Source organism: Crassostrea angulata, chromosome 2 (assembly GCF_025612915.1).
Source record: "Crassostrea angulata isolate pt1a10 chromosome 2, ASM2561291v2, whole genome shotgun sequence".
NCBI classification, from domain to species: Eukaryota; Metazoa; Mollusca; class Bivalvia; order Ostreida; family Ostreidae; genus Magallana; species Magallana angulata.
This window is the reverse complement of record NC_069112.1, coordinates 42,978,316-42,990,001: the sequence shown is the minus strand read 5'-3', so window position 1 is coordinate 42,990,001 and position 11,686 is coordinate 42,978,316. Positions and strand designations below refer to the sequence as shown.

Sequence of the window (11,686 nt, the reverse complement as noted above, 5' to 3'; positions counted from 1 at the left end):
TCATTTACAACTTTAAAGAATATTTTTTCTCTCACAAGAACCCCTTTTCCCATTATGTTCAATTGAAAATGAGAAGTAACACAAGAAACACTAGGTACCTGATCCTACCTCTATCTATTTGGAGGTTCGTGTTGCTCTGATTTGAATTTGTATTTTGTTTACTGGATTTTTGAGATGGTTCACGGTTTGTTATTGTCATTTTTTCATTACGACTTTGATAAACTTTTATTTTTTTATTTTTGGATGTTTCCAAAAAATAGTTTTTTTTTGAATTGCAGATTAATGTTAATTTATTTTAAAGATTTACCTGAAAATGTTAAAAACTTTTGTAATCGAAAGTGTTTTTGGATAAATGTGGTTGCATATAATAGCATCGAGTTTCATTGGGTATTTAAATACGACGAACCCATTATATTTGCGCAGATATATCACACAGCTAAAATGTATGATTATAACGAACATTGAAATATCTATATCACGTTACAATTATTTAATTTGGATAGAAAATCTATTGAAAAATTTTTAAAAGAATATTTTTCCCCACAAGAACGCTTTTTCCTATTGTGTTTAATTGAAAAAGACACAAACAGTTTTGAAATGATCCCTATAAGAAAATCTTTTTCGATGTTTATGTTATTTTAATAAATCTGTAGAATCTCTAACTAATATAAGTCCTTAATTCAATTTGTCATAGCATTTTCCATAGCATATCATGATAATTATATAGCAACGCATAAAATCACTAAGTACGTGTACATAATTACCATTGTATGCATTAAGGAGCATTAAACCCACGATTATGGTTTTGAATGTAATGAAACATGCGGACACTGTCGTGATGTAAAACAATGCTCCAATGTCAATGGCTCTTGCTTGACTGGATGTGAAGCTGGTTATAATGGGGACTTATGTAAATCACGTGAGTATACAAACACCAAGGTACAGACGAAACTAGCTACTTATTATTATAAAAAGATCTTTAAAAAATCATACTGAGAAAATAATAGAATATGGTAAAAACATTTTCTTTTAAATTACGCGATGCGATTACAAACGTAAAAATAATAACATAAACATAATTACGTTTTACTTGCGGTAAACCTACAGTGTAGAGGGTAAGTCAGTACTCCCGTATAAATTGAACATACTTTACTGAATGTGATAAAAGGTTATCAAGGAGAAGTGTGTGTTAAAAGTTTTTAACATACTTGTGAGAATTGTGAGTACATAGAACATCTCTGAGAGTATTCATAGATAGATAGATTATTCGTATGTTTTTCCACTGAATTGTTAATGATTATATAAAATTGAAATTGTCAATAAAAAGAAGAAAGTACAGAGAAATCAAGGTAAGTCCAATAGAACGGAAATTTACATGATATTTATAGTGCTTGTTTTGGGTAATATACCTTTATCAAGGTCACAAAAACAAAACAAAATCAAACAACGTAAGTTGCACACAATTGGTTTTATCGTACTTTGAATATAACGACTTGTACTGTGTGCTTTTAATGTTAGATTTCAACAACGTATAAATACCATTTGTATTGCAGGGATTAGTGATTTGACTCATTAATATTCCATTCAATTCTTGTGAATGTTTTTCGTGAAAAATTACGAGGAAAAAAAGACTGCTACTCTGCCCATGGTGTATAGTTATCGAAACTTTACACACACATCATTTCATTCCTCTAGATTTTAATATAGGAAAACGCCTGGTGTAATTCAAGTTGCTTAATTAAATTGAAAGTTCGATTACTCTTATTTCTTAAATAAAAAGCATGAATCGATGACAAATAAAGTTTTCTTCATCATAAAAAAATAATTGTCGGACTTTTCGGACAATAGAACGTTAATGTTTCCCTCGATAGCAATTATTTTTCGCAACGTCGCCAGATGAATCAGTTTCTGTTTTGGGGAAATTTAAACTTCCTTCGTCCTCAAAGCAGGTAAGTACGTATATAATATACATAAATGTTTACAATCTTTGATCCGATCTAACTATATATCGCTGATATACGAATCAATTTAACTTAATAAAACTAAAGAGTGTTTTTTTTTTTTGCAAACCGTACTGTATATTTCGTGTACAATTCAAATGTAAAAAAGAGAAGAAGACCGCGAATGGTGCATGTAATGCGCAATGTAACAATTAACAACAGATTAGCTGATATCATTGTAATAATGGCAGTTTTGGGAAAGGTATGGTAAGTGATTTTTTCCTCAGCATGATCAGATAAAAAGTGATACTTGGGAAGCAATGATATTATATTATAATGATTAAAAGGGATTATGGAAGATGCACGTATGCACGTATAAAATTTTGAGCACTGTACAATATATGACTAAAACGTAGGTTGTCAAAAGTAACAAAACAAAACCAAAATTGATATGTTCGGTACATATTAGACAGTGAGGATACCTGTATAATGTGGTATCAAATGAGACGTGTTGATGATTAAGGATGGTATTTTTTAATTGATATTATTTGTTTTGACACAGTCTTCTACTTTTTGGCAGCTTTAGGCGTACTGCGTAACTAGTGTAAATCCCCCCCCCCCCCCAAATGCGTCAATTACCACTTTTACTATATACTTTAAATTAGTGTTATCTATTCTTTTTTCTCAGATGACTTTGTTGACAATAGAAGGTATTTGAACAATCTTCTGTAACAGTAATAACGAGTGTTCACATTTATGTGAATCATTTCCATTTCTCCAAATTTTGACTTTTGTCTTGAAAATAAAAATGTTTATATGTACTTAAATAGTCTGAGTGACCTGAACATGAGAGAAATATATTCACTGATATAAGAACTGATATAAAAACATACATCGTCTGAATCGGAGGAAATATTTTTGGATCCGGATGGTAATGGCTTTTTTTTTTTTTTTTTTTTTTACAAAAATGAAATCTTCTGATTTTATCATTAACAGTAATATATTTTAAACAAGAATCATAATTAAATCTAACTTATTTATAGGAACAGTGATCATTTCCTCTTTCTTACCTGACACCTTTTGCAATTTGCTTACAGGGAGACCAGGTGTCCTATATATGTGAAGATATGAAAATGATGTTTTAAGGGATGCTAAGAAGTAATTACCACATAAAGAATAGCAAGTAAGTTACCGAGAATAATAGTGTTTCGAAAAAAGAACATTATATGTAATTTACTTCGAAAAAGAGCAATACGAATAACAAATTAAATGGAACTTTTACGGCGAAAGAAAAAAAAGACAATTGAGATTCTTATAAATTGTGTAGTATATACCTATATTTATGTTTCTTTAAATTGTATGTGTAAGTATGTGTTTGCTTTTTGATAAGTGTACGCATGCCATGCAAGAATAACAATACGGATATATCTCTACTATGGTCTAATGCAGATGGAAAGTCCAAAGTTAAAATTCTCCAACAAATCCCAAAGAAGACTAGTTCATAAACCCCCCGAGCAGAAAGAATCATACTGACGTCATTCAAAAGTACTGCGTCGATTTAGGGATATCTAAATATGACATGCAATCTCATTTGATATTCAGCAAATTTTAATCTAGCAGTTGTATGGTACCAAGAATGTTAACGCTACAAATAATTATGAAACTGTTTCGTTTGATCATAATAGCTATATGTTGATGAATCCTTTTAAATACTTTATTTTTTTTTCTGGAACTTTTGCCGCAAAATAAAAGAGAAATGAAGATAATAATACATTTTGTAAGCAAATATCGCAATTGATTTTTTTAAATGAATGTAAATGATAGTATTTGTATTTTAACATGTTTCCTGATAAATTATATTTAAAACTGGTATAATTTGCTCTTGTGTCTTGTGCACCCTTAAACACAACCCTTCCGATAAGAAACAACCCTTTGTTTCATCTGATGGTAACTTGTTTATTAGAGATTTAAAGATATATTGAACCTATCATAATAGAGTTATTTTTTTTAAAGGGAACCAAATTTAAGATAATGTAGTTTGTATTATCATTCATTGACATTACTTAAGATGTAATAATATTTTTATATAGTAATATGTAATTATATAATATGATTTCAAATCAGACTAACTGATCTGTCAAAAAGAAATAAGTTTTTTTAACGGAACTTGCAATTTAACGGTACATGAATAATAACAAAACGTGTTTATGATAAAACTGTTTTGTGATTAAACATCACTTTTCTTTTTATATTCTTTGTATTTTTTTTTTTGTTTTTATTTTATGATAATGTGAGTTGTTTTAATCACATTTTGTCTGTCGTCCGTCCGCCTGTCTGTAAACTTTTTACATTTCCAACATATTCTCAAAAACTACTGGGCCAATTTTATTAAACTTTGTAAAAAGCATTCGTAGGTTAAGGGAATTAAAAGTTGTGAACATTAAGGATCGCGCTTTTTTAAAAGGGAAGATTATAACGAATTATTGAAAAACAATTTAGAAATATTTAAAAAACTGTTTTCTCAACATCCATTTGGCCAGGAAAGCTGAAAGTGTGAAAGGTACTGTAGATTCAAAGTTGTGAAAATCATGACCCCCATGGTAGGATGGGCCTACTATGAGGGGAAGTGAGGCTGTCAACATTTTACATAGAAATATAAAATACATCTTTAAAAATCAGAAAATAATCAGCAAAAAAAGATGAAAGGTACAATGTATATGTGAGTTTTCTCAGAAAGTGTGATACAAAGTTATGAAAATCATAACCCCCGGGGTAGGATGTAGCCACAATTGGGGGGGGGACATATTACATAGGAATATATAGAGTAATTTCTTTGAAAGTTTTCTTATTAGAATCTTATCAGCAAGGATAGAAGACACTTGTGTGGAATCATCCTCTGATATTGCATATTCAAAGTTCTGAAAATTATGATCATCGGAATTAGGGTGAAACCACAATTGTAGCAGGGCGGTAAAATTTTCAAAGGTAAATGTAGAGTAAATATTCTTAAAATCTAATCAGCTAGGAAAGTTAAAACTTCTGTTGAAGCATTCTCAGGTAGTGAAGATTCAAATTTGTGAAAATGATGACCCCCAAGGATAGAGTGGGACCACAATAGGGGGAGGGGTCGGAATTTTAAATAGGAATATATAGAGTAAATCTTTAAAAAATGGACTAATGATAATAAACATAAGAATATTCAGGGGGTGGGGGTGGGGTTATTTACACATGATTTACATGTGGCATACTACATTGTCAAAATGGTTTATATTATAACTCATTTAACCTGTTTTTATCATACCTATTGTTCCTCAGGTGAGCGATGTGGCCTATGAGTCTCTTGGTTGACACATGTTACAAAGGTTAAATGACAAACCAATGGCGTTTGTATACATGTTGTTTTTTTCCTTTACTTCAGTTATTCTGGTCATATTTATACAAAATCGTATTTTGATATTGATTATCAGTGTATTTTTTATGCAATTATTTATTGTGGTTTGTTCTTATTTTGTTTTGTTAATCTCTTTCTAAATGAATGCATTTCATACAACCAAATAAAATATGTCCATTAAATACCGTCAGTAAATTAAGATGTTTTAATCAACTGTTTTAATATTATGAAGAAGATCAAATTGATCAAAATATAACGTTGGGATAATTTAAAAAAAAAAACGATACTAGTATGGTAAGATACAAAAGATAACCAAAGTGGGATAATTTTAAAACATTAAGCAAAGAGAATGATAACCCTGTGGCACCTGAAATAAGTTAAACTTTTTTTAGTTAAAAAAAAAAATAGAAAAAAATAAATAAAAAGAAATTGACAATACATGTATAACTAGGTTGGATTTGATGAAAGTTGATGAACGTTTTAGATGAAGTTACTGCAAAAAATTAGCGACGCTGAAATAAAACAATCTTGAAGTACTGAAAAACTAAGAATAGTAGAATGCTTATTTTCGTGTTGCTGGGAATATATACGCTTATTTTATTTTAGGACACTTACGGTTCCAAATGAACTTTTATCATTAAAGTTTAAGCTTAATATTTTATCTGTGAAATTGTAGTTCACCCGGTAAGATGGATATGGTCTTTCTACAAAAATACTACCCAGCATTCTCGATCGTTTCTTATGTTTGATTTATATTGTTAATTGTAATGTATATGTTTTCAAAATGTATATGATGAATTCAGACTAAAAACAATTTCTTATATTGACCCAAGTAACCGCTGAATCAAAACTCAAACACGAATGAAAAAATTGACAAGTTGTACTGGAAAAAATGATATCTGGTATTCTAATTTAAACCGAATCTCGGAGTTTCAAGAGAACAATGTGAACACTTTTCAAAGTGTGGAAGTTCCAGCACGAGAATTCCGATGTACATTCATAATGGCGAGAACTCTTCTGATACAGGGAACAATTGATATATATCAAATGCACGAGAATTTAATAAAAAATGGAGCATTTAGTGTAATAATACAACGCGCATTACAAACAAAATCGGTAGTCTTACTCTCGCGGTATCCAGAATCACGGCCCGAAAAAAATTCGGGGTGAAGTATAATACGCAACGTCCTTTTGATTTAACTTAGGCTTAAACAATGTTTATATATTTATAACAAGAAAACATAATTGCCGCAAGCGTCAAATGGGCCGCAAAAATATGATTGTTGTATGAATTAGTTGTTCATATTAACACACCACAAAGAATAACGAGTTGGTTGTTATACAGTACTGATTTTGATGGTAAATTTTAATAAATTTGTGCATTTTTCAAATACAAAGTTCAACTCATCATTATGTTCATGAAGTTTATGTATTAAACCACTTTTATTTTTTGTTGTATTGTATTGAATAAAAACTTAATGCATCAGTTGATATGATTTCAAGGGACCACATAATAAAATAGAAATGGATTATTTTAAAGGTACATGTAAGAACGATCTCATCCGTTAGAAACTGCACAATTTAAAGTAAAAAATATCCCGGATATTTTTTCCCCCAGATGGAATTACAAATCTTATCTACACATTAGGTTATGAAGGTAATCATGGTTATTTAATTGCATGAGGTTCTCAAAAGAATTAACAATAAATCAGGTCAGCTCATATTTTCAGATCTGTCATATTTTTGAGTAAATAATATTGATATGGATGTCATTTCATGATATTTTTCTACCACATTTCACATGGAAATATAACAAATACACACAAAAGCCATTTTATTTGACGCAGAACATAGAAATCCAAATATATCATTTGTATAATAGTTCATGTCATTCAGGTTTTTAGTGTTTCAGATTTTTAGTATGTCCCGTATACCGACCCCGATAGAATGAAAAACTCCAAAATTTTCCGAATAGATTAGAGTCTCGAAATCGACAGTCTATGACTACTTTACATTTACAAGTAAACAAAAAATATGTAATATTTTTTTAAAGACATAAAACACATTTCTACATGCAAATTTATTTTAATTCATAAAAAAATAGGCATGATATTAATTCTATGAAAAAAAAAATAACTATCCAGTAGAAACGCAGTTACAATATCTAAATGTATATCAAATAACGGACCGCCTTCTGGCGGCCCGTAATGAGCCTTTACGAAGTAAAATGAAACGAGTTTTAAGTTTAGATATATATTAACAATTGTTTAAATCAATAGGAACAACACACAGATTGATCGATAATTGTGCAGAAATTACCCTGCATCAGGCCGATCGATAAGTGGCCGGATTACGGGAGATAACTCTCACGTATTATAATCTACAGCGGCTGGTTTACAGAAAAGACAAGATCCGAGTTGCACAAACCTTTTTTTTAAACATAAAATGATTAAATTTTGTTTTAAAAATACATATCAAGTTAACGTAATTATGTTTGGAGGAAAAAAGCATCACTTTAACAGAAACACATGACCACAAAAAAACCTATATATTGTTTCAACATATGATATTCAATTTTGTAAAGTACCCTTCAAAACATGAATAAACAGATACCAACGTCAACAACATAATGAATTGAAAAGCGACATTAAGTTTATGCATCCTCTAAATACCAGTCGCTATTAAAATCATAAATTAATACATGTAAGTGATCCATAAGGATGTAAACGACCCTTGAAGCGGCAAAATGGTTGTATGTTAGCATTTCTTATTATCGCAAAGACACTAAAACACTTAAAATTAAGTAAAAATATGAATCACACGTTCTTCACCAAGTTCTAAATTAGTGATGATATCAATGGTATGCGAATGTTTAAAAACAATATTATATGATATATCTACCATACGTGGGGGAACGTGGATGTGTCAAAAAACATACAGTCCTTTTCTTTTCTTTCCCATACATATCAATGAAAAATTGACCATATCAACGGATTTGATTTTTCATTTTTGTTTGCAAAGTGCACTAATTTTATTCCCAATTAAAAAAAATAAAAAAAAAAGTTTTTTTTTGTTTTTTTTCAAATTGCGTTATAACACTACGTAGGTACATTTAGTTGTTGTTGTTAAGGATGTTTATGTAAACTACACAAATTAATTAAGAAAGACGGTAAGTGAAATTTTAAATTCAAGATTACATCATTCACTTTGAAGATGGAATGCCTAGCTGTGGTAAAATTCCATATCTATGTTCCACGGTAGTATGAATGAAAATAAACCCAACCGATGACGTCAGAACAATTGGATCTGCGAATTAATTCAAAAACAGAATTTCAGTTTACTGAAAAGGTATAAAAAAGACAAATACCATCAGCTCACAAATTTGAAACAAATTGTATGGATAAAACAATAGACAAGATTGTTGTTTAATTTTTTTAGACGACAAATGACAAAATTTAAACTGCAGAATGGGTTAGGGTATGCGACGTCATTTACCCTGCATTATTAAACGTTAAGAGTAAACAAAATGTATACTGAAGAAGCAGAAATATTCGTTGAGGACTTAATTTCTTTTCTTTTTTTTGGCAGTATAAATCCCCTGAATTAAATCAATGACGAATTTTTAACCAGGGTAATAATGAATATAAAGAAACTACGATATGACGAACTTAAATGCAGAATTTATTTCGTTAAAAACGATATTATGACCCAACGAAAAAATGTGTTTCAACAGTCTTTATTAGTTTAATTTTTTGACTGTATCAGGGAATCAATCGAGTTGTTACATACACAGAGAGCTCTACACGATGTAATTCAGTTAATTTAACGTCAATTCAAAGGTCTGGGAAATCAAGCAAGAGACAGAAATGAGCATAAATTTGAATGCCTTTTATGTCTTTAATAGTTGTAAATCTCTAATCAGATCTATCATTTTAATAAATATTGATCATACATTATATAGTTTTTTTATAAAGTCGTTAAAATATCGATAAGTCCCTTATTAATTCCACCCGTCTTTGGCTGTTATTATTCTCTGTAATTTTGTGCGCATGGTTTGAAGTGAGTTTTCAAAATTGGAACTTAATCTCCCTCAATAACAACAGTCTTTGAGCAGTGTTTCAATTTATTTCAAGATATGCACAAAGAACACAGGTGTGTGTTCAGTTCGATACATAAACTGCATAAAACACCAACGAACACATTTTACATGTTTATGTTTACTGAATCATGAAATGAACTTTCCATTAAACGTTATTGAACATTTTATTAATCATTATTGTCGATCAGAGCGTTAAAGAGAAGAAAAATGATTTTCCTTATAGTTTAGGTTACTGCGGTAAATACAATTACTTGAAAGTCTGAGATCACTCAGCCTGCGAGAAAGTATGTGCATTAAAAAAGTTTCTTCTCTGTGTCCGTCCAGTAAGAATTAATGTCAATAACAATGTCATATTTTGCAACTGAGAAAACTCTAGGCAGCAGTTGTTTATTTTTTATTTGGATCAAAGTTTACAATTTTTACTGAATTATCGGTCAATGTTACATTCGAAGAAACAAACTTTAAAAAGTAGTATGTTAAGGCATCACTAGATAACAGTGATAGCATGGCGGGAAAACTTGGATTATTGCAGTTTGGATTTACAACGAAACAAAACAAATATTGAAATTTAGCCGACAAAATAAAAACTCTGTAAAGAAAACTTAGCAATTGCTGAGATTTCATTTATTGGGGAATTACGTTCGTTGTGTTTACCGAAACATAGAAAAAAAAATGGTAATCATTATTTTCTTTCCATTTTTAGCATAAACTACTAATTAAAATATCTGTGGATTAACACCCTGTGGAATAAAGAGCAAAAAAAATGCACCATGTCATCAAGAGTGTCAATCAGCGTTCCCTTTATTGGGAATATTTCATTCAAACTGTGCAAGGTCTGAGTGTTTCTTTCAGAAAACAGAACACATGCCTGTTTATCAAATAGTTTTATAAAAGACATGTAAAGTACGTAATCCAAGAATGATAAGGGACACAAAATATATCCAATTGGAAAAAAAATAAGAAGAAAAATAATGTTTGACTGATACTGATTGCAATATACGATTAGCGTCACTTCCAACGTCATACACCATACTGCCAATGAGTGCAAATAACAAAAAAAAGTTAGGTGTCAGAAAGATAGGTTATAAATATATCTTTTACTGTCAACTCTTTAAAAAAACGAAAACTAACATATCAATTTAATGTATCTGAAACTCTTTGAATGGCAAATTATTGAGGCCAAATTCGAAACATGTCACGTTTCCTTATTTGTATATGGGTTGCTGAATCATGCACTTTACTTTGTTCTGAGTACACAGCCTCCTCAGCTTATGTCTGTTCCCGATCGAGCCAAGTCCAAACCTTGCTAGTTCTCCGTCGGAGAGTGAACTGATCATAGAAACATCCATTCTTTCAGCCTTAAACCTTTTCAACAAAGTCATATCTCCTTCGACCCTTCGTCCATCTTCTCATTTTTGTTCTAGTTAGCATAACAATGTTGTATTCAGATGATACACACCAAATCATGTCTAATATTAACCCTATATGTTTTTAGAGGAGCTAATCATAATTCTCTTTATGATATATACAATGTAAATTGCTCCTTGGTTATTCCTATGATCGTTTTAATCATCACATTACTTATTCCCATAACTTTCTAATTTGATTCGCTTTTTTGTTCTGTTATACCTCTCTTTATATTTAGAATCATTTACCCATGAATATCAAAGAAATCTTCATTTGCTATGTGCAAGTCGTACTCTCTCGATTTCCATAATGGTTTTTTTTTCTTCATTGTCAGAATTTCCTCTGAGTTAGACTCCGTCGATGATTTTGTAAAGATTGACGTGCATGAATGCAAATCATTTGGTTATATCTTTTCCTTTGAATATAGATTTCACTTAGATCATATCGTGTCGACCTATATTTGAACTGGGTCGCTGATTACAAAGCTTTTGTTATCGTTAGCCGTAGATCATGTGCTAGGAATGGATATTGTGAGCCTTTATTATTTTTATAGAACGTAGATCAAATCTAAAAAAAAAATATCACATCACAAGTTTGTGAGAGATTCTATGAACGTGTTTGGCTAAAAAGCGTCGCAAGTACTGTCATATTCAAGGGTGCTTGTATAAAATGTTTGAGTTTAAGTCACCGGAGACCAGTGGTGACTTGGCCAATCTCTTCAAACATTCAAGTTCCCTCGCCAATCCTTTTATAATGCTAACTTAATATTATCTGAAGTTTTCGTATCCGGTAATTCTTTTCATTAATTTCCGCATGAAAAAGTAACTTGGTAATATATTCCGGCATAAT

At 30.5% G+C, this 11,686-nt stretch overlaps 1 long non-coding RNA gene across 1 annotated transcript; it reads left to right on the top strand.

Moving 5' to 3' along the window:
- Window positions 1-2,571: 2,571 nt before the first annotated feature.
- On the top strand, window positions 2,572-4,189 carry LOC128172515 (uncharacterized). The gene is made up of 3 exons (XR_008242281.1): window positions 2,572-2,871; window positions 3,038-3,123; window positions 3,390-4,189. It is a non-coding gene; the product is annotated as an uncharacterized LOC128172515 (long non-coding RNA).
- The last annotated feature ends 7,497 nt before the right edge of the window (window positions 4,190-11,686 follow it).